Genomic DNA, 25521 nt, shown 5'->3' with positions numbered 1-25521 from the left:
CAAACTTGATCTATCTAAGGCATATTATCATATAAGTTGCACGTTCCTAGGTCAGATCCTCAACGCTTTTGGATTCATAGACAATTGGACAATGTGGGTACTCTCCATCATTTTATTTGTCTCTTTTGTAGAAATTATTTGTAGATCTGAAACTACTCATGAAATTTACTAAATCACAAGACTCAAATCCACTCTATTGCTCTGCGGAATTTAACTCAAAATCTAGAACACATATCATAAGCATGCATCAAGAAATAACACACATACATAGAGATTTATCTAGAGGAAAGAAACTTCTCAAAACCCCTTCCTATTTGTATTGCATTAATTAAAGAATAGAGAGGAATACATATGCTTTCTCAAGTATGAGCACAACCTGCAAGTGTATAGTCTATTTATCTTCCATATTGATTGATTATGTCCAAAACTTAACCAAATTTCAAGCCCTACAAACTCCTATTTCCTTTTGTTATTCCTTGAGGAATTATGCCCCTATTAATTACGAAATTCCTTAATTAGATTTCACAATTCCTTTAGGTTAATCCTCTGACTGCATGCACCACCTGTACACATTGGAATAATCTACAACTAATATTACACTGCCTTGGAACCTCCACCGCAACTGAGTAACTCGAATTCTCTCCATGGAAAAATTATTTTGGGTTGATTGATCAATTAACTCGTTGATCATTAAGTGTGACTGAAGTCACACGGCACAACTTAACCTTCTACTAGTTCCTCTAACAATTAGAACTAGTTTAACTGGCAATCTTAATTTAACTAAATTAGATTGCTACAAATGAGAAATCACTCATGCTTAACCGAACTCAATTCTTCCAACGTGAATTAATGAAGCTAACAGGGTTACACAAGCCATGTCACTCAAGTTAACTCATCCAGGTTGTCTATTGAAATGGAAATTCGAATTTTCTCTAGTTTGATCAAGGAAAATCAAATTGATATTTTCTTGTTGTATTTTCAACACTCCCTCTTAGAAAGAAAGGGATTACCACCCACCTCTATCATGCCTCTATAGAATGTATTTCATCCAACTCCTCTCGTTGTTGATGTTTCTACTGCAACATCTGTAAATGAGGAGAAAAAAAAATAAAATAACATTGAATCAATTTGCAACTGACTACTGCGAAAATTGTGTTGTTTTTGACTTTGCTACTGAGCCTCCTACTCTGTTGTCAACACTCCTATGAATTCCTTACTATCTGGCTGAAATTGATCCTCTTTTTACTGAATATTGTGGGCCCTTGTAGCAAAGGTAATGATCCATGAGGATAACACCTCAATGGACCCTACTCAAATTTATGCAATTTCTAGGACTATGACTTCACATCATCCCACATCACACTTGGAGGTATGGTTGCATGTGCTCCCTCTGCCCACTTAGCTCGAACTATACCCCTACTAGAGGTCTCTTCTTGCGTGGATGTCTCCACTTTGCCTCTGGTATGCTTCTCCATAACTTCTTGATGCTCAATTTTGAGAGGTAAATCATGCTCCCTATCAACCACTAGCCTTGCCCCTCGAGGCTTTGAATGCATCTTCTACCTCAAGTGCATATAGGTTCTTGACTCGAACATCAATCTTCGCCGCCTGCCCCATGGCTATGTGTCTTAATAATGCTTTCCCTTTGCTGAAGATCACATCGTAACCACAGCCTTCCAAAGCTGCTACAAAGATAAGATTCTTTTTAGGCCTGGAATGCACATCACATCCTTGAGTTTGAGAGGGGAGCATGACTCCCTATGAAAGGTGACTATACCAATCTTATTCGCATTGTACCTTTCGTCGTCTCCAAACTCAATGTTCCTCGACAGATCTTTCTCCTCCAAGTCACTGAAAATTATCTATTCCCCGTCATTTGGAACGAGGCACCTGAATCCAAGTACCACACAGTTCCCATCACCATGTTGACCATGCATGCGATAAGGGTCTGAGAGGGGAGCATGACTCCCTATGAAAAGTGACTACACCAATCTCAGTCGCGTTGTACCTTTCATCATCTCCAAACTCAATGTTCATGTATAGATATTTCTCCTCCAAGTCACTGAAAATTATCTATTCCTCGTAATTTGGAATGAGGCACCTGGATCCAAGTACCACACAGTTCCCATCACCATGTTGACCATGCATACGATAAGGGTCAATTCAAGTTTGAACTGTGAAGCCAAAGCTTCACCGGCTGGTACTGCATGATCCTTCTTGCTAGACTTTTTGCGTGGACACTTAGTGTCATAGTGACCGAATTCATGACAATTGAAGCATTTAATTTTGGACAAGTATTTATTCTTTCCCTCTTGGATGGAATCAACCTCACCTTGGGACATCTTTCCCTTGGCCTTCATTCATTTTCCCACTAAATGAAAGTCCTCTTCATCTGCTCCTTTGGATGAAGTACCATCTCTGGTATTTTGCCGGATTTCCTCTTGTACCAAATACAACCATAAGCATTCCCAGTTTGGCAGTTTCTCCCTCCCATTCACCGAATCTTGGTATTAGTGCCATCTCTTGGGAAGGCCTAGAAGGTATAGGCTTACTAAATCATCATCTTAAATTGTAACACCAACTCCTACAAGTTCATCATTACATTGTGTGAACCTACTCAGATACTGTTGAATAGAGTCATTCTTCTGCATCTTGATATTTCGAAGTTTATCCTTGAGCACCAGTTCCATGTGGTCGCACCTAATCCAGAACAGATTTATCAAGGCCTTCCACATTACATAAGGAATTTATTTCCCATGGATATTTAAGACAATGTGATCCCATACTCCCTCCAATATTATTCTCCTTGCCTTGGATATACACTTCGTCCATTTTTCTAGATCCTGGCCATCAACTAATCCTAGTTTTGGAATTTCATTCTCAAATAATTCCTTCAATCCATTGTCTTCTAGCAGTGCCTCCATGTGGTCCTTCCAAGCAACAAAATTTGAGCTTCCATCAAGGGCATACTCAAGTCTTATTTCATAGAAATCCATCCTTACTAGCTCTTTTTCCCAACGCTGAAGAAATCCTACTACATTGAACTGCAAATTCGAACCTCCTAAGAAACAAATTAAAAATTCATGTTCTATTGTGAATGCTGCTATGATACCATGTAGAAATTATGTGTAGATATGAAACTATTCATGAAATCTATTAAATCACAAGACTCAAATATACTCTATTATTCTGTAGAATTCAATTACAATCTAGAACACATATCATAAAAATGCATCAAGAATTAACACACATACATAGATATTTATCTAGGGGAAAGAAATTGTTCAAAATCTCTTCCTATTTGCATTGATTTAATCAAAGAATAGAGATGAATACATATGCTTGCTCAAGCCTGAGCACAACTTGGAAGTGTATAGTCTATCCCTCTACCTGATTTACTGACTCTGGCCAAAACTTAAGCAAATTTCAAGCCCTCCAAGCTCCTATTTCCTTGCAGTGTTCCTTGAGTAATTATGCCACTATTAATTAGGAAATTCCTCAATTGGGCTGCACAATTCCTTTAGGTTGATCCTCTGAGTGCATGCACCACCTATACACATTGGAATAGTCTAGAAATGATAGTACACTACCTTGGAATCTCCACCTCAACTGGGTAACTTGAATTATCTACATGCAACAATTATTTTCAGTTGATTGATGAGTTAAGTGGTTGATCATTGAGTGTGACTGAAGTCACACTTCACAACTTGACCTTCCACTAGTTCCTTTAACAATTAGAACTAGTTTAACTAACAATAACTCAATTTAACTTAAATAGATTGCTACAAATTAGAAATCACTCATGCTTAACTGAAATCAAGTATTCTAACTTGAGTTAAGTAAGCTAACAGGGTGACACAAGCCATGTCACTCAAGTTAACTCATCCAACTTTTTTTCTTAAATGGAAATTCGATTTTTCTCTAGTTTGACCAAGGAAAATCAAACTGAGATTTTGTTGCTACATTTTTAACATCTTTTTCAATTTTAATTAATGGGTCTCCCTTAAGAACTTTTACTTCCTCAAGAGGCTTGAGGCAAGGGGATCCCCTATCACCTTTTCTTTTGATCTTGGTTATGGAAGGTTTAGGTAGAATGTTCAAAAACTCTAGTGAGTTGGGCTATATTTACGGTCTTTGGCTATTTGGTGAGGACCTTCAAATCTCACATTTACAGTTCATGGATGATGTGATTATTTTTGGACTACCAGCTACTAAGGAGTTGAAAATAATCTGGAGGCTCCTAAATTTTTTTATGGATTCCTTTGGTATGGAAAATAATGTTGAAAAAGCACATCTTTTAATTGTGCCTTGGTAAAACGATTCGAGTTAACAGAGGATCCCTTCCCTCCAAATATCATGGACTGCCCCTGGTGTAATACTATAATATAATCTCCTCTTGAGAAGGTTTAATTGATAGGTCATATCACAAAATTAATAACTGAACCTATAGAGCACTTAACTTCCCGAGTCGGTTGATTCTCCTGTGAACAATGTTACAAGCCCTACCAAATCGTTAGCTCTCCACAATGCCTATCCCAATTACAACGTTGAATCAATTAAAATATTTATGGATCAACTTCCTTTGGGAAGGTTCACCTAACAAACATAACATATAACTCTACCTAAGGTATAAGATGGTTTAGGATTGAGTGATCCTATTCTAATTAGCACAACATATGCTATGAAATTGTAGTGCCAATGGGTACAGGGGGGACCCCAAAGCTAGAAGGAAATCAGGTCATGAAAATATATCATCTTAGACAAACATGCATATCAACTACGTTTCGATGGGGAGATTAAAGGGTCAGGACTATGGAACTAGGCATCCTAGACCACACTTTGGATCATGAGAAAGGCTTTCTTGGAAATTCGCAATGGCTCATATGCTGCCTTCTGGCAGGTTTCATGGCAACAATATAATATTCTGCAAGTCATTGATCACTTTTGAACAATCAAGGACCTCACTCAATCACAAGGATCTTACCATGTCATGGATTTCTAGAAACAACACCATGGAGACCAAATTTGATGATGGTGGAAGATTTGGGATGATTGGTGCACATCACAATATCAAACACACGGTAACAGCTAATGGAAAGAATATAGTAGGATGCTAGAAAATCGTCAAATTCACATATCTCAGAAACTGAATAGCCTAAGATAGGGAAACCAATCTTTAGGGTCATTCTCAATTAAGGAAATCTACTCCATGCTTGTCGAAAATCAATCTCAAAATCAATCATAGCTCTGGAAACGTCTATGGGAGGAGGGTGATTGGCCCAAAGTAAAAATCTTCATCTGGTTGATTACTTGGGACCATTACTAACATGGGATATATTCAGATCTAAAGGTTTTGAGGGTCCATAGATATGTGTTCTCTACTCACAGGGGGAAGAAACAACATCTCACTTACTCCTGCAATGTCATTTTGCTGACAACCTATGATATTTCATTCAAAAAATATTTATATGCACATTTCAAATCACCTCGAAAATTAAAACATGGTTGGAATCTTATTATGAGCATAATTTCAAACCACCATGGATAGGAAAAGCCTAGTTTCTATCCATCAAATTCTCCCTTTGGGCCCTATGGAAATAAAGAAACCTATGCCTATTTGAGGGAAAGAAGGTATACCTCCAAGTACTTAAAGGTATTATTTTATCAAACATCTGGGAAAGATTAATAACTTTACCTTCATCAGCAGAAGTTTCCAACATGGACGATACTGAGTGTGCTATAATGAAAATTTTGGGTATCCAATTGACAAAATGCTATGGAAATTATTCAAACAAAAAACCCAACAGATCTCCAGCTCCAAATTATTTCATTCCTCCTTTGCACACCATTTTTTTTATCCATTTTGATGGCACCTCAAAGGGAAATCCAGGTCAAGTGGGTATCGAGGGTATTTTATGGAATGAAAACTCAACTCCTTTACATGTTTTCACTCAATATTATGGGATTTCTATGAAAAATATGGTTGAGTTCTAAGCGATCGAATGCAGGATCCAAATCGTGGTGAAGAAGGGCTATAGACTAATCCAGATACAAGGCGGTTCCCAAATCGTCGTAGAAGCCATTAGGAAATTAACTATGGGCCACTCGTCAGACATAGTTATTCATAGTTGGCACTTACAGGAAATGGTGACTAATATCCAAGCCTTGTTATCAAATTTTGATTATGTTATACCACTACATACTCAGAGGGAAGGAAACAAGGTGGCAGACTACCTCCCTAACTGGGTTTGTCGACAACCAGATATCGACATTGATGCTTCATAGGTTGAAATGAAATAAAAGGATGCCTTCATACAAATTAATAAATTGGTCCATCAAGACAAGACAACGGGAAAATATTCTTTCCCCGATGTGGGTGATCACTAAAGGAAATTTTCCGATGACGAGAAACACCACTCTCTAGTAGGCATAGGTTGTCATAACCCATTTACTCCACATGCAAAATATTGGCACGCGTGTTCTCCACCGACTTTGACCTCTGGCAGCCCACATTAAGAGCTAAGAGGTCCCCCTCTTCTTCCACATGCTAACTGCATGGCAAGCATGTGTTATTGGGTACAATACTTCATAGCTTATAGCTCCAGGAGTTAAATGTTACACCTACAAACTTCTTCATAACCAACTCTTCGGGATTGATATACTTTCTCATTCCTTTTGTCTTTGTGATCATGCCTCCTCTCATGTTCAATTAGTTATCACCAGAGATTTCTTAGATAATTGGATTTTGTTAATTAATGGGCTCATAATGTGTTATGGTTAAGTTTGCGGGGATCTCAGATATATTTGTGACACATGTCCTATGTCATGGGCCTTCCTTGAGATCATCTATGTCATTTCAACCAAGCTTGAAATGCAGATAACAGTCTATAAATCCTTCACGATGGTATTAGGGTGGCGGAGGTCAGGAGGTTTTGTTTCTGTTGTTTAACTACTGGGCACTCGCTCCATTTCAAGGGTGGGGGTTTCATTGTCGGGTGCTCAACCCATATCTAGTTCTGGTTCACTCTTGTTATACTCTTACTAGAATATTGTCTATCGTTCTCATCTTTCTAGGAGTTTAGGGTTTTTGGGTGGGAAAGTTACTCCATGTGTTTTGTGCTCTTCTTGCACAATACGGGGGATGGCCCATCTGTTGAGTTGGTGGTCATTTTGTCCTTGACTTCCTTGTAAAGCACAGATCCTATTGGGGTCCCATTTAATTTCCCGGTGCTCATATATGGAGCATGGTACGTGGGGACCTTTTATATTTGGTTTTGAGTGCATATTTAAGTGTTTCCGCATGTCGGCTTGGGATAGCTCAATTGGAAATGGCCATGGAAATGAAGTCTCACCGAATCGAGAGTCTTGGGTTCAAATCTCGTGTTGTCCCCCTGATCGGGGTGAGAAGTCGGACATGATGAAAATGTAGTCCTACTAAGCTTACAAAAATGAAGTGTTTCCACCTCCCCAAAGACCAATTTTTTCTCTCAAGTCAAGCTACATTTAGTCCACCTAAAGAGCTCTCCTAGGTCCCTCTGTTAGTTGTGCTTATTAATCTATCCAGTCGATTTTTGCAAGACACCTTTAGCTTGCATTGTTTGGTTTATCCTATGGGTTGTATTCTTGCTCCATTATCGTTTCCTAGCCATACAACTGGTTATAGTGTCACAACCCAAATCCAAGTGTTACAATCTTCCTCTCTGTAAATCCTTTCATGTGGTTTGTTGCAGTAGTTGTCTTTGTTGATTGCAAGTTAATTATGTCTCTAAGGATGCGGAAACCAACATGAAGAGGTGGATTTGTTGGGTCTTCCTCAACCAGACATCATCGTCTCTTTGGATGGCAGTCTGTGGAAATTTTGTTTGAATCCGCTCCATTGGAAGTTCGGAAGGAAATAATATGATCTAAATTTGAACAAGAATGAAACAAATTATAGATATAACCATAAATACAAAAATGCAGCAAAAATAACACTTCATTTCATTAATATCAAATACTAAAATATGCTTACAAACATAATGGAAATAAGACTAGCTTAGGCGATGGTAGCTTATCTCTTAGAAGAGATGTGGTGGCTACATGCCTCTGAACTGTGTTATAGGGAAGCTCCAAGGCCTATTTATTATTGAGAAACAATGGAAAACGCTAAACATCCAAAAACCTAACCCTAGGAGATGAAGTGCCAAAATTGTGGCCTCGTTTGGGTAAATGGTACATCAATTTCCCGGGGTCGTAACCTTGGCATACAATCTCCAATTGGGTATAATAATACCTAGTTTCGAAGATCTCAAAGAGCAAGCTAGAAATAAGAAAGTTTTTTATCTTGACACCTTCCTAGTCTCTCTGTTTTCCCTAAAAACATCGTTTAGGGCCTCAAAACAACTCCAGAAGTTTAGGACCTAAAAAACTGCCAAAAATAATAAACTGTGCTACAATTAAGGAAACTGAAAATCTGAAAGAGACAATGTTGGGGGTTCAAGTGGAATAGGAGGGTGGCCACCAATATCCACCTAGATTCGTCCCCCCCCCCCGGGAAGCAATGGTCCCCATTGACTATTTATCTTCAAGTGTATAGTCTATTTATCTTCTAGATTGACTGACTATGGCCAAAACTTACAAAAATCTCAAGCCCTACAAACTCCTATTTCCTTGCACTATTCCTTGACGAATTAGACCTCTATTAATTAGGAAATTCCTTAATTAGATTGCACAATTCCTTTAGGCTAATGCTCTGACTGCATGCACCACCTATACACATTGGAATAATCTACAACTAATATTACACTACCTTGGAACCTTCACTGCAACTAGGTAACTTGAATTCTCTGCATGCAAAAATGATTCTAGGCTGATTGATCAATTAAATGGTTGATCATTGAGTGTGATTGGGGTCACGTTGAACAACTTGACCTTCCACTAGTTCCTCTAACAGTTAGAATAATTTTAACTAACAATTTTAATTTATTTGATTTAGATTGCTACAAATGAGCAATCAATCATGCTTAAATGAACTCAATTCTTCCAATGTGAATTAACTAAGCTAACTGGGTGACAGAAGCCATGTCACTCAAGCTAACTCATCCATGTTGTCTATTGAAATGGAAATTCGAATTCTCTCTAGCTTGACCAAGTTAAATCAAACCGATATTTTCTTGCTGCATTTTCAAAACTCCCTCTCAGCAAGAAAGGGATTACCACCCACCCCTATCATACCTCTAAGGAATGTATTTCATCCAACTCTTCTCATTGTTGATGTTTCTAGTACAACATCTTCAAATGAGAAGAAAGAAAAATAACATTGAATCAATTTGCAAATGTCTACTAGGAAAATTGTGTTGTTATTAACTCTGCTACTAAGCCTCCTGCTCTATTGTGAACACTCCTATGCACTCCTCGGTATATGATGACATTGATCCTCTTGTTACTGAATATTGTGGGCCCCTGTAGCAAGGGTAATGATCCATAAGGAGAACATCTCAATGGACCCTGCTTAAATTTCTGCAATTTCTAGGACTAGGACTTCACATCATCCCACATCACACCTGAAGGTATGGTTGCATGTTCTCCCTCTGCCCACTTAGCTCGAACTCTACCCCTACTGGAGGTATCTGCTTGAGTGGATGTCTCCACTCTACCTCTGGTATTCTTCTCCACAACTTCCTGATGCTCCATTTTGAGAGGTAAATCATGCTCCCTCTCAACTACCATGTCTCTAACCTTTTCCTTGCTCCTCGAGGCTTTGAATGCATACTCTACCTCAAGTGCATACAGGTTATTGACTTGAGCATCTATTTTCTTCACCTGCCTTGTGGCTATGTGTCTCAAGAATGCTTTCCCTTTGCTGAAGATCACATCGTAACCGCAGTCTTCCAAAACTGCTACATAGATAAGATTATTTTTTAGGCCTGGAACAAACATCACATCCTTGAGTCTAAGAGGGGAGCCTGACTCCCTATGAAAGGTGATGATACCAATCTCGGTCGTGGTGTACCTCTCATCGTCTCCAAACTCAATTTTCATCTAGAGATCTTTCTCCTCCAAGTCACTGAAAATTTATCTATTCCTTGTCATTTGGAAAGAGGCACCTGAATCCATGTACCACACACTTCCCATCACCATGTTGACCATGCATGCGATAAGAGTGAAGTCAAGCTCAAATTGTGAAGCCAAAGCTTCACCTGCTGCTACTGCATAATCCTTCTTGCTAGACTTTTTGTGTGGACAATTAGTGCCATAGTGACCGAATTCATGACAACTGAAGCATTTAATTTTGGAAAAGTATTTCTTCTTTCCCTCTTGGCTGGAATCAACCTCAACATTGGACTTCTTTCCCTTGGAATTCATTCCTTTTCCCACTAGATAAAAGTCCTCTTGATATGTTCCTTTGGATGAAGTACCATCTCTGGTATTTCGCCTGAGTTCCTCATGTACCCAATCAGACCATAAGCATTCCTAGTTAGGCAGTTTCTCCCTCCCATTCACCGAATCTTGGTAGTAGTGCTAGCTGTTGGGAAGGTTGAGAAGGGCTAGGCTTACTAATTCACCATCTTAAATTATAACACCAACTCCTGCAAGTTCATCACGACATTGTGTGAACCTGCTCAGATACTGTTGAATAAATTCATTCTTTTGCATCTTGATATTTCGAAGTTTATCCTTGAGCACCAGTTTCTTGTGGTGGCTCCTAATCTGGAAAAAATTTATCAAGGCCTTCCACCTTTCATAAGGAATTGATTTCATATGTATATTTGAGACAATGTGATCTTGTACTCCCTCCAATATTATTCTCCTCCCCTTGGCTACACACTTCTTCCATTTTACTAGATCCTGGATATCAACTAATCCTGGTTTTGGAATGTCATTCTCAACAAATTCCTTCAATCCATTGTCTTCCATCACTGCCTCCATGCGGTCCTTCCAAGAAGCAAAATTTGAGTTTTCATCAAGGGCATTCTCAAGTCTTACTCCATATAAAGCCATCCTTCTAGCTCTTCTTCCCAACTCTAAAGAGATCTTGCTACATTGAACTGAAAATTCGAACCTCCTTAGAAACAAATTTAAAATTCCTATTCTAATTTGAATTCTTCTATGGTACCATGTAGAAATTATGTGTAGATAGGAAACTGTTCATGAAATTTACTAAATCACAAGACTCAAATATACTCTATTATTCTGTAGAATTCAATTCACAATCTACAACACATATCATAAACATGCATCAAGAAATAACACACATACACAAATATTTATCAAGGGGAAAGAAACTGTTCAAAACCCCTTCCTATTTGTATTGCATTAGTCAAAGAATAGAGATGAATACATATGCTTTCTCAAGCTTGAGCACAACCTGCATGTGTATAGTCCATCCCTCTACCTGATTAACTGACTCTGGCCAAAAATTAAGAAAATTTCATGCCCTACAAGCTCCTATTTCCTTGTGTTGTTCCTTGAGGAATTAGGCCCCTATTAATTAGGAAATTCCTCAATTGGATTGCATAATTCCTTTAGGTTGATCCTCTAAGTGCATGCACCACTTGTACACATTGGAATAGTATACAAATGAATGTACACTACCTTGGAACCTCCACCTCAACTGGGTAATTTGAATTCTCTGCATGAAAAAATTATTTTGGGTTGATTGGTGAGTTAAGTGGTTGATCACTAAGTGTCACTAAAGTCACACTACACAACTTGACCTTCCACTAGTTCCTCTAAAAATTAGAACTAGTTTAAATGACAATGGCTCAATTTAACTGAATTAGATTGCTACAAATTAGAAATCACTCATGCTTAAGTGAAATCAAGACTTCTAACTTGAATTAAGGAAGCTAACAAGGTGACACAAGCCATGTCACTCAATTTAACTCATCCATCTTTTCTACTGAAATGGAAATTCGAATTTTCTCTAGTTTGACCAAGGAAATTCAAACTGAGATTTTCTTGTTGCATTTTTAACATCTTTTTCAATTTTAATTAATGGGTATACCTTAAGAACTTTTACTTCCTCAAGAGGCTTGAGGCAAGGGGATCCCCTATCACCTTTTCTTTTTATCTTGGTTATGGAAGGTTTAGGCAGAATGTTAAAAAAAATCTAGTGAGTCGAGGTATACTACGGTCTCCGGCTATTTGGTGAGGACCTTCCAATCTCACATTTACAGTTCGTGGATGATGTGATTATTTTTGTTCTACCAACTACTGAGGATTTGAAAATAATTTGGAGGCTACTACAAACTTTTATGGATGCCTCTGGTATGGAAAATAATGTTGAAAAAACATGTCTTTTAACTGTGCCTTGGTTCAACTATTGGAGTTAACAGAGGATCTCTTCCCTCCAAATATCGTGGAGTGCCCCTGGTGTTATACGATAATGGAATATCCTCTTGGTAAGATTTAATTGATAGGTCACATCGCAAAATTAATAACTAAACCTATAGATCACTTAACTTCCCAAGTCGGTTGATTCTTCTGAGAACAATGTTACAAGCCCTACCAAATCATTAGCTCTCCACAATGCCTATCCCAAGTACGATGTTGAATCATTTGAAATCTTTATGGATCAAATTCCTTTGGAAAGGTTCACCTAACAAACATAAGTGGGCTTTGGTGGGATGGTATAAGTTGACTCTACCCAAGGTACAAGGTGGTTTAGGATTGAGTGATGCCATTGTCATTAGCACAACATATGTTATGCAATTGTGGTGGAAATGGGTATAGGGGGGACCCCAAGTCTGGAAGGAAATTAGGTCATGAAAATACATTGCCTTAGACACACATGAAAATCGACTACGTTTCTATGGGGATATTAAAGGGCTAGGACTATGGAATTGGGTTTCCCAGACCAAACATTTGGTCAAGAAAAAGGATTTCTAGGAAATTGGCAATGGCTTATCAGTTGCCTTCTAGTAGGGATCATGGCAAAAATATCCTATTCTGCAAGCCAATGATCACTTTTGAATAATCAAGGACCTCACTCAATCACAAGGAGCTTACCATGTTATGGATTTCTGGAAAGTACATGATGGAGACCAAATTTGGCGATGGTGGAAGACTCAGGATGGTTGGTGCACATCACAATATCAAACACATGGTAATAGCCAGTGGAAATAATATAGTAGGACCCTAGAAAATTGTTGAATTCGCATATCTCAAAAACCAAATTTCCTAAGATGGGGAAACCAATCTTTAGGGTCATTCTCAATCAAGGAAATCTACTCCATGCCTTTGGAAAATCAATCATAGCTCTGAAAACATCAATGGTAGGAGAGTGATTGGCCCAAAGTAAAAATCTTCATCTGGATGATTTCTTGGGACCGTTTACTAACATGGGAGCGATTCATATCTAAAGGCTTTGAGGGTCCATTAGGTTGTGTTCTCTGCTCACAGGGTGTTAGGGTCCAACCCTAACCCCCTTATTTATGTAATAGGGTTGAGTCATAGTTATAGTTAAGTAAAGAGTCAATAAAGCCCATATTAATAATTGTAAGTGGTTGACCCACAATTAAAAAAGGGACCATAGTTAGTTTCAAATGGGCCATGGTATTAGATAGATGGTATTAATAAGAACCATGGTATTTATCCATGGTATTGCATGTATAAATCCTATATAAAGGATAGAGACACCCGTCGAGGAGTAGCGTGTCTTATTTTGTAATCGATCCCAGCTCTATTGGAGGTTACCCCATCGAAGAGGCAAGTGAACATTGCTTTCCTTTCTGAATAAAAAAATACTTGTTGTTATTTCTTATTGTTCTATGTGATCTAGGTATATTTCTTCGCATATTTGGTATTCTGGTATCTTCTTGCAGGTCAAGAGAATAACAAGTGGTATCAGAGCACTTTCCAGGGCTAGTGGAATCTCCATATTTAGCAAAAAAAAAAATCGGATGGAGATGTGTTCCGACGTCTTTAAAGCACATGATTTGTCGTTGAGAGCATAAACTTGCAGATTTGGGGAGGCATGCACATAGGAAATACAAGAGGTGGTCATGCATTAGATAGAACTATGTACAGAATGTCTTCCAAGCACCCTCTGGGTATATCGGAAGCCCCCTATGATTTCTTGAAACCTTGCCATACATAAACCTTCGGCCGTCTTGCTACTACAGTACACCGAGAACAACACACGGGGAGATTACTCATGCATATGATAGGGTAGTCAGGTTGTACGGCTAAGGGTACAGTTGATCCTCCTTGGTTAGTGCCCTGAAAGATTGGACCGAGTACTACTGTCAGACCCTTATGTATATTGTGATCTGGAGCACTTGACACTCCTTGAGACCATAGTTCCCTTGTCTCTCTCTGGATCACGCATCATATTTGCCAAATCAGATCTAACAGGTGGGGTTCTGTCGCAACTGCAACAATTAGTTTTGCCATTTAGATCTATTAGATCCGATCTATTAGATCCGCCAGTCAGATCTATCAAATCCACCATTCAGATCTAGTAGCAGGGTTTCGATCACTGCCACATTCCCACTCATACTCTGCAGTTGAGGGTTCGCCAACAGATCTGACTATTTATGTGGACTCCTATACCTGGGTGTGATTCACGCAGGACATTGGGCAGAATTTACTTTTCTAGGATTCGGCTATTGTAGTATTCCTAAGTGGGGAGTAAAACTACTTTCGGAGTAAAAAAAAAAAAAAACAAAAAAAGAGTCTGAGACCCTCCCAAGATGCTTATAAGAGACAAAGCCCATAAGAATCAAGTCAACGAGCTAAGCAAGGTGGTACCATTCAATTGTTAGCGTCAAAAATTTCATGTAGTCCCAAATTTTAAGTGCACCGGATCGGTGCACGATACAAACCAGAGCTCAAGCTATGGCCAATGAGAAGATCGACACCCTTGAACAAAAGTTGGACTCAGTACTGTCGTCGCACAATACCTTAGTTGACACACTGACAAAGGGCAAAGCGAAGGAACACTCGAAGGCATATGTTTTCAATGAAAACATTGAGGGTGAGTCTAGCCATTCTGTTCACCTCTTTGGCAACCACCAACAGTCCCAGATGCGACCACCCAAGCTGGACATGTATAAATTTGATGTCTCTCATCTAGCCACATGGCTAGCACAAATGAGCAATATTTCACACTGAATCACATCAGAGATGATGCGACTCAGCTTAGTGTGGGTAGCATATACTTGGACAATGAAATATGGCAATGGTGGTAGTGGCATCAACATTGCTATGGAAGGCTCGTGACTTGGCAGACATTCTCAAAATCTCTTACAGATCGCTTTGACCATGAAGCTGACTTTTTGGGTCATCTGACTAAGCTCCATTAGATAGGAATAGTAAACGACTATATTACAGCCTCTAAAGCCTTAGCCTTTCGCACAGGAGGTCTAAATGATTAGTTCTACTTGGAATGTTTTGTCAGTGGTCTTAAAAAATCCATACAGGCCCACGTTCGACTGCAACACCCAACCTCATGGCTGGATGCTTGCAAGATAGCTCATGAAGTAGAACGTGCGTTAGAAGCCTAGTCCAATTGCCCAAATATCATAGCTAAGGGTCACCCCACCCAGTGTCAAAGCACTACGCAAACACTCAAGGTTCAAAAGGTGTCTCCAGCGGAAATGGCGGAAAGAAGAAAGCAAGGATTTTGTTACCACTGTAATGAGAAATACTCCCCCGGGCATAAATGCAAGGAGCCCAAATTCTTTCAAATTGATGCTATTGATCACAGTTCATCAGAGGAAGCCCCACCACTTGAGGAACCAGAGGCGGAAGATGAGGAAAACCAATAGGATAGTGTGCTAGAAGAACCAGTTATCTAACTTCATGCTTTGGCAGGCATTTCTTCTCCCCAAACTCTCAAAATCAGAGGATTTATTAAGCATCGCCCTGTAATAGTCATGATTGATAGTGGTAGTATGCATAAATTTATCCATCAAAGAGTCGCTGAAGCAGTGCATTGTTTTGTCAGAGTAGTATCTAATTTCCAGGTCCAATTCTTTGATGGGGGGACAATGAAATGTGAAGGTCGCTATGAAAATGTCAAACTTCAAATGGAGGATTATCAGCTAAAGACCCACATGTTTGCCATACAAATGGGAGGGTGTGACATTGTCTTGGGTGCTAAATGGCTCCACACCCTTGGCCCAATCACAATGGATTTCTAGGAGTTATATATAAGATTTAAGCAGAACAACCACACACATACCCTCCGAGGACTCCAGGCAGGTGCTCCCTTTATCATCAGCTTGCATAGAATGGAAAACTTGTTAAAAAAGAGCCACCATGGAGTTATAGCCAAATTTAATTCCATTCAGGTCTTCGATCCCACTTCTCTTCATATTCATCCTAAGATGCAACATATCTTAAACAACCATCTACCGGCCTTTGACAAGCCTCATGGGTTTCCACCCTCAAGAGGGGAGCATGATCATAGCATTACTTTGGTCCCAGGGGCCCAACCACCAAATGTGCACCCATATAGATATCCGTTCGACCAAAAGAATGAAATTGAAAAAATCATCAAGGAAATATTGGAAGTAGGCATCATTCATCCTAGCATTAGTCCTTATTCATTTCCTGTGGTCATGGTGCTCAAGAAAGATGGGCAATCGTGTATGTGCACAGACTTCAGGGCCCTCAACAAGCTGACGGTCAAAGATAAATTTCCCATCCCAGTTGTCGATGATTTTCTGGATGAACTAAATGGAGCTCACTTATTTACTAAGCTCGAACTTTGCTCGGGCTATCACCAAATTCACATGAAAGAAGTAGACATTCCAAAGACTGCTTTTCGAACTCATGAAGGCCATTATGAATTCCTGGTCATGCCATTTGGCCTTTGTAATGCCCCATCCACTTTTCAGAGCCTCATGAACCACCTGATCAAACCATATCTCCAAAAATTTGTCCTTGTTTTCTTTGATGACATCCTCATCTATAGCCACACTTGGACCACACATCTTTAGCATGTAGATCTGCTCCTACAACTGCTCCCGAAGAATAAATTATTTTTCAAGATGTCCAAGTGCTCTTTTAACATGACAGAAGTTGAGTATTTGGGCCACATTGTGGGGTGTGAAGGTGTCAGGCTAGACCCCAAAAAGATCCAGGCAATGCAGGATTGGCCTCAACCCAAGACCTTGAAGAGCTTGAGAGGAGTTTTGGGTCTCACGGGCTACTGTCGCAAATTTGTCCGCAATTATGGTCGCATTGTTGGACCCCTCACTCACCTTCTCAAGAAAAATTCATTTTTCTGGAATGATGAAACGCAACAGGCATTTATAGCTCTTAAACATGCCATGTGTTCCACTCCCGTATTAGCACTACCCGACTTCACCAAATATTTTGTGATTGAATGTGATGCTTCAGGTACAGGTATTGGGGCAGTCTTAATGCAGGAAGGTCGACCTTTGGCCTTCACTAGCTAACAACTAAGTGGGTCAAATCTAGGACAATCTACCTATGAGAATGAGATGATGGCCATCTTACATGCAGTAGATACCCGATGAACATACTCATTGGGGCGACGTTTCCAAATCCACACAGACCATCAAAGCCTTAAATATTTTTTGGAGCAACGCCTATCCTCGCCACAACAAAATAAATGGCTCACCAAAATGTTGGGATACGATTATGAGATAATTTACAAGAAAGGGCGTGAAAATGTAGTAGCAGATGCTTTATCACGCCAATTTGAGGAGGAAAGCACCCTACTTGCAATCTCCCTTCCTATTCCAGAATGGATTGAAGAGGCTCACAAGGAATGGTTTTCACATCCTTTGCTCTCCCAACTCATTAATAAATTGCAGGTGGATCCAAATTCCACAGCGGGCTACTCTTGGCAGGATGAGATTCTTCACTACAAGGACAGAGTCATGATATCACCAACATCCACCCTCAAAAGTCACATTTTGGCAGAGTTGCACTCATCTCCCACTGCAGGCCATTCAGGCTTTTAGAAGACTTATGCTCGCACTCGACATTCATTCTTTTGGATAGGCATGAAAAAGGACATTCTTACTTTTGTAGCTGAGTGTGACATATGTCAGCACCACAAAGGAGAAACAGTCAAATCCCCAGGCACATTACAACCATTTCCCATCCCGACCTCAATCTGGACGGAGGTTTCTATGGACTTCATTACAGGTCTTCCGAAGTCAGGCAACAAGTGAGTCATCATGGTAATTGTGGACAGACTTTCTAAATATGCTCATTTTTGTGCTCTACCCCACCCTTTTAAACTGGCTTTGGTGGCTCAATCTTTCATGGACTAGATCTTCAAATTGCATGGCATTCCTACTTCAATTGTGTCTGATCATGAATCGATCTTCACCAATAACTTCTGGCAACAACTCTTCAAGCTACAAGGTACCCAACTACAACTCAATACTTCCTATCATCCCCAAACTGATGGTCAAACTAAAGCAGTCAACAAATGTCCAGAGACCTACCTTAGGTGTTTCACTTAAGAAAAGCAACATCTATGGATACAGTGGTTAACTCTAGCCGAATGGTGGTATAACACTAACTATCATGCCACCAGCAAAATGACTCCATATGAAGTAGTTTATGGTCAACTCCCTTCTTCACCTACTTCTTATATCCAGTGGTGCTCGAAGGTACAAGCAGTGGATCAATTCCTATAGAACCGCACAAGCATGCTGGCCCACCTCAGAGAGAATCTTCATCAAGCTCAAAACCACATGAAGCAACAAGAAGATCAACATCGTTCAGAACACCAATTTCAAGAAGGGGATCAGGTATTTTTGAGGCTACAACCATATAAGAAAACATCACTCAAAGATAAGGGTTGCCAGAAATTATCTCCAAAATTCTATGGATCATATCAAGTACTTCAACGCATCGGAGAAGTAGCCTACAAGCTAGCTTTGCCACCCACGACCAAAATCCATCCAGTATTCCATGTCTCATGCCTCAAGAAAGTGATTGGGAACCATTGCTGAATTCAAACCAGTCTACCAGAATTGGATGAAGAAGGTTCAATTAGGCTCCAACCTGAACAGGTTCTTGACAAGAAAGAACGGCACTTGCGTGGCCACACGATCAAGGAAGTCCTTGTCAAGTGGAAAGACACCTCTCCAGAAGATGTGACCTGGGAACCAGCCACTTTCCTTCAGCAATTTCCACAGCTTCAGCCTTGAGGACAAGGCTATTTTTATGGGGTAGGGCATGTTAGGGTCCAACCCTAACCCCCTTATTTATGTAATAGGGTCGAGTCATAGTTATAGTTAAGTAAAGAGTCAATAAATCCCATATTAATTATTGTAAGTGGTTGACACGCATTTAAAGAAGGGACCATAGTTAGTTACAAATGGACCATGGTATTAGATAGATGGTATTAATAAGAACCGTGGTACTGATCCATGGTATTGCATGTATGAATCCTACATAAAGGATAGAGACTCCCCTCGAGGAGCATCAACTCTTATTTTTTAATTGAGCCTAGCTCTATTGGAGGTTGCCCCCTCAAAGAGGCAAGTGAACATTTCTTTCCTTTCTGAATAATAAAATACTTGCTATTATTTCTTATTGTTCTATGTGATTTGTGTATATTTCTTCGCATATTTGGTATTCTGGTATCTTCTCGCAGGTCAAGAGCATAACACAGGGGGAAGAAACAACATCTCACTTACTCCCGCAATGTCTTTTTGCTGAAAATTATGATGTTTCATTCAAAAAATATTTATACGCACGTTTTCAATCACCTCGACAATTAAAACATGGTTGGAATCTTATTATGAGAATAATTTCAAACACCCGTGGATAGCACGAGCCTAGTTTCTAGCCATCAGATTCTCCCTTTGAGCCCTATGGAAATAAAGAAACCCATGCCTACTTGAGGGAAAGAAGGTAGACCTCCAAGTACTTAAAGATATTATTTTATCAAACATCAAGGAAACATTAATAGCATTCCCTTCATTAGTAGAAGTTTCCAACATGGATGATGCAGATTGTGTTATAATGAAAAGTTTGGGTATCCAAATCATAAAAGGTTGTGGAAATTATTCAAACAAAAAACCAAGTAGAGCTCCAAGAACAAATTACTTCATTCCTCCTTCGCACACATTTGTTGTTACCCATTTTGATGGCACCTCAAAGGGAAGTCTAGATCAAGTGGGTTTAGGGGGTATTTTATGGAATGGAAACTCAACCCCTTTGCATGTTTTCACTCAATATTATCGAATTTCTATGAAAAATATGGCTGAGTTCTGAGCGATTGAATGTGGGCTCCAAATCACGGTGAAGAAGGGCTACAGACTAATTTCGATACAAGGTGATTCCCAAATCATCGTAGAAGAAATCAAGAAATTAACTATGGGCCATTCGTCAAACATAATTATTCATAGTTGGCGCTTATAGGAAATGACAAATAATATCCAAGAATTGTTATCAAATTTTGATTATGTTATCCCACTACATACTTGGAGGGAGGGAAACAAGGTGGAAGACTACCTCACTAACTGGGGTTGTCGATAGGTAGATATCGACATAGATGCTTCATGGGATGAAATGGAATAAAAGAATGGATTCATATAGATTAATCAATTGGTCCATCAAGACAAGACAATGAGAAAAAATCCTTTCCCCAATGTGGGTGATCACTAAAGGAAATTTTTTGGTGACGGAAAATACCATTCTCTGGCAGGGATAGGTTTTCATAACCCATTTACTCTACATGTAAGCTCTTGGCACACGCATTATCCACTGGCTTCGACCTCTAGTAGCCCTCGTTAAGAGCTTCGGGATCACCCTCTTCTTCTGCATGCTAACTGCATGGAAAGCATGCGTATTGGGTACAATGCTTCAAAGGTTATAGCTCTAGGTGTTAAATGCTACACCTACAAACTTTGTGTTGGGATAGGGTCCCTAGAGTTAATTTTTGTTAATTTAATTAGTTTTTGGTTAGAATTTTGTAAAGAATGTAAAGTCTCCGCGAAAGAAGCGGAGTGCGTAGCTAAGTAAGTGTCAAATGGGCTTTACCTGCTTGAATGAGTAGGTGATAGGATGGTTTTGAGACTCACCCATAGGTGCTGGCCATGGTATTGTAATAGAAAGGCTATAAATATTTGAGTCGTAGCGAGTGTAGGAGAATAAATTTGGATGGAAAAAATCATTGTAAGGGAAAGGTGCTAAGGCAGGAAATCTCTGTTTCCTGTACTTAGGCGAAAGGGGAAGGCTCCTGCAGCTGAGTGGGCAGAGACCTTGGCAAGTCCGCAGCTGAGTACCCCCTACAGCTAGGTACACAGGGTAGAAGAGTCTATAAATTGAATGTTGAATCTAATAAAGACGATTTTGGGTTGAATCAATTATGTATGTTCTTTGTTCTTGATAAATGATTGAGTTAATATATCTTCTTTCTATAAATTGTTTCCTATAAATGAATGTTTTGTATGGTGCAAATCTATTGAATATTTAATATCTATGTTTGAAATGAGTAATGAACCATCTTTGCGAAGATAGTAACTATATTTATTATTAAAAATGTTCGAAATGGGTAGATCTGCACGAAGCCAGATCTAGGGTTTCTATTTACTAAGCGAAAGTCATGAATCTACATCTTTTATGTCTGATAATCACAATCATATACCTTTGCGAAGACCTGGAGGTCAACTAGGTAAAGTTGCAACAATGAATAGTAGGAAGGTATAGATCTACACGAAGATAGATCTAAGCTATAAAGTCTTCAGATTACACATCACACGGTCTATGGATGTAAAAACCTGGTTCTAGCATCCCCCAATACTGCTTCGAGTGAGGTTGCAGCCTCCACTACGCAGGTTGTTGTTGAAAGGGCCAACAGTGTAGGGTTTTGTTGGTTGGCGCGAATAACTCTGAACCTAGGGCAGGCCCCCTTAAGGTAACAAATGGTTCCATTGCTGTGACGAGGATCTATCTAAGAGATGTGTGATAAGTGGTTTCCTACAAATAAATAGATCGAGAATTGGATTGATTGAAGAGTGCACGCGTTTGCAGCTCAAGAGAACAAAAGCCATCAATTTTAGAAGGAGCAGTGGTTGCAGATATATTTGTACACAAACGAGACAAAATCATTCTTCTATTTCTTCCCTGACGAACTACACGAATGGTTGTCTAGATTGGCAGATAGTCAAGGGACGTGGAGGCTCGACGGTCCGATAGTGAGGACTCCAGAACTGGTGCAATGTATAGAAGCATCAGAAAGAAATATCGCACGGGATGTGTATCATTGGATTGATTGCACACTTGGAAGTTTTGTGACTGAGTTCGTGGCTGATCGAAATATCAGCTATAGAGAGGCAAAACGTAGGCTCTTCAATAGACCGCGAGGTAAGTGCCTGAAATCATTGAAAACGTGGATTAAAATGTTGTTATATGAAAATAGGGTTATGCAATTACCTTGATTTTTGGAGCTATGCGAATTGGTAAATTCTTAAGAAGAAACAAATGAATGAACTCAGAGTACAGTCCGCTCATTGAATCCCCTTTAAGTGACAATGAAGGGATAGTGCTGACTACACCAAAAAGTACAATATAGTTGATTAAGCATTACAGGAAGTCAAGGTAGTGATCTTCATAATGATCCACCATCATTCATCAATGACATGTATTTTAATCATTATACATGTAATGTTAGCTTATGCTTTGAGTATGGGTATGCATCCCTCAGCAAAAGGATGACATGTTGTAAATGTATTGTAATAGAATATGAAGCTCGTTGGTTGTTATTGATCCTGACTTGTCACAAGGTAAAGCACTTCAATAATTAGTCATCATCTCTAACTTTGTGCTTTAGGGGGTACCCCGTTACAGGATAGTTTGTCTCATCTAATCTATCAACCTCCGAATGGGATCAATAAACATCCTATTCCCTATTTGCATGATCATTGCACAAAGCCTTATGCATGAATATCTCATTCCCCACAGTTTCTTCCCTAAACTGCTTCATCTGAGCTAGTTTTAGGAACAACACACCCTGGTCTCTTTCTAACAACGTTCACCTACATTTTGCTCGATTGTGTCATGCATTGATCACCTATAAGTTTCTCCCCTTTGCACCTATGTTGGTTCCAAAAATTCAGGAAAAAGAGAAAGAATCCTGAAGCCTCCATTTCCAAAATCTTCTAGGATCTATTGCAACCATTTATCTCAGATAAAACTCTCGAATCTTATCCTATCCTACCTTGGAGTTTCCATCCCTTATCTTTAGATATCATCCTCCAATCAAGAGTGGATCTCAATCCTAAGATTGGTAAAAGGATAAGAACTCCCAAATTACCACACTCCCCTATATATTTACAACCTTCCATATGTAAGGGCTTGGCTTTTGGAGAGTGATTCTACCCTTATGCTATTATTTTGAAAGTGATGTTCTCATGAATTTGGGGTTATTGGAGGTGCAATTTGTGATAAAATAAGGACAAGTCAACAACTTGGAGGAGCTCTTCTACACGATCAACACCTATTTATGGTTGTAACTCACTCCACTTATATCAATACAAAGGGTTATTTATTTTCCTATATGTGATGTTTTTATTTCATGTATTTCAATACCATGTTGATCTGTTGAATAAAGTAGATAGATGATGCTACATAAATCTCATAGCTTCTTGGCTTGTGTTGTCTATTTGTGCAGGTTCTAATTTTTGCATCTGGAGCTAGGATTGGAGCATTCAATGCAAAGAAGGAGCAAAACATATAACAGATTACAAGTAGGTTTCATCCCTTCATCTACTTACTTTAATGAAAATATTGAGTCATTTGTCTTTCTGTTGTTCTAGGTTAGTCCACTAGACCTAGGGGAGATATTTATGTCCGCAGTCATAAATATCGCATAACACTGCTATTCTCCCATAATTATTAATACAATTGTGATAATACCCTGTCAACCTGAGAAATATTTGAAGATGCTTTATGGTTGTGGGGATTTTCCATTCCTTAATGGATTTAATTTTGTTAGAGTCTACCTTAACACCCTCATGAGATACAATATGACCCAAATATTCCACCTCCTGTACTCCAAAGACATTTGGCGTTTTTTGCATATAATTATTTCTCCTCCAATAGTCTTAGCACCTATTCAACATGTTGAACATGATCCTTGCAATACTTGTTGTAGATTAGTATATCATCAAAAAGTACTAACACAAATTTTCTAAGGAAGGGTTTGAAAATGGAAATCATCAAACCTTGAAATGTAGAAGGTGCATTAGTAAGGCCAAAGGGCATGACCAAAAAATCATAATGACCCTCATCAGTTCTAAATTCTTTTTTGGGAATGTCTTATTTATTCATTCAAATTTGATGATATCCTGAATGAAGATCTAGTTTGGTGAAGTAAATTGCTCCATGTTATTCATTCAAAAATTCATCAATGTCAGGAATGGAAAATTTATCTTTAATAGTGAGCTTGTTGAGCTCCCTATAATCTGGACACATGTGCCATGATCTATCCTTCTGTGCACCATTACTATTGGAGCAGAGGAAAAACTTGTACTAGGTTGAATTATACCGACCTCTATCATTTCTGCAACCATATGTTCAATTTCACTCTTTGGGGCATAGGGATATCTGTAAGAACTGATGTTTGGAGGAATGCTTCCTAGAATCAAATGAATAACATGATCATGATCATGAATATGTTGAGAAATGGCAACAATAAATTCTAGTTTAATATGTCCTTGAATTAAACTGAGAATTAAAATCGAATTCTATTCCCCTAGCAACTTGTAAATAGTTAATTTAGTTTAATTAACTCAATTAAATTAGGAATTTCGATTTGGAAGTCTTTTGGAAGTCATGTATATGTTCTCCCTAAGTTTTAGGGGTCCAGTATGAGTTTAAATTGAGTTGGAAATTAGATCACTCAATTTACTGAGTTAAGTTTAGTTAAATTAGTTCTATTTTTTTTTTGGAACTAATAGAGGACTAATAGTTAGTTGGTGCACTAATGCATACACTAGTGCCACTCCAGTTAATTGAAGATTCCCTCATGAGAAACTCATGCATGTCAGTTCAGAGAAAGACCCAGTCGAGACTAGAGTGTAGGGACAATGTACTATTAGTGGTCTTATTTACTCAAGTGTAAATATCATGCATGCATCAGAGATTGATCCTATGTTTGGATTGCGTAGTTTTGAAAGCATGGATTCCCCTTAAATACAAACTTTCATCCTAGGAATTACGCAAGAGATTAGGAGCTTGGAGAGTTGCAGAATTGGCTAAGTGTTGGCCAAGAGCTAGCTTGTGAGCTGAGAGAGTTGAGCATACTTGTGTGGAATTCTTCTAGTGATAACATGCTTTGTATATTCACTCATATTTCTGATATATGAAATACAGATAGTGGGGTTTTGAGAAGTGGCTTTCCTTAGATAAATCTTGTGTTATGTGCCATTGATTTATCTTCTTCTTGTTCATATTTTTTTCATCGATCTATTGGCTTCCACTGGTTGGAAGTAGAAGTAAATTCTTCTCCTGTGCTTAAGTACATTGCATGAGCTTGTGAATCTACAAGATTTTATATAGAATAGGCGGGAGGACTTTGGGAGACTCAAATACCTT

The sequence above is a fragment of the Pinus tabuliformis genome, chromosome 7, assembly GCF_031772625.1.
Source record: "Pinus tabuliformis cultivar Carrire ecotype Pingquan chromosome 7, CPIR1, whole genome shotgun sequence".
In the NCBI taxonomy this organism is placed as follows: Eukaryota; Viridiplantae; Streptophyta; class Pinopsida; order Pinales; family Pinaceae; genus Pinus; species Pinus tabuliformis.
Note: the sequence above shows the minus strand (reverse complement) of the source record.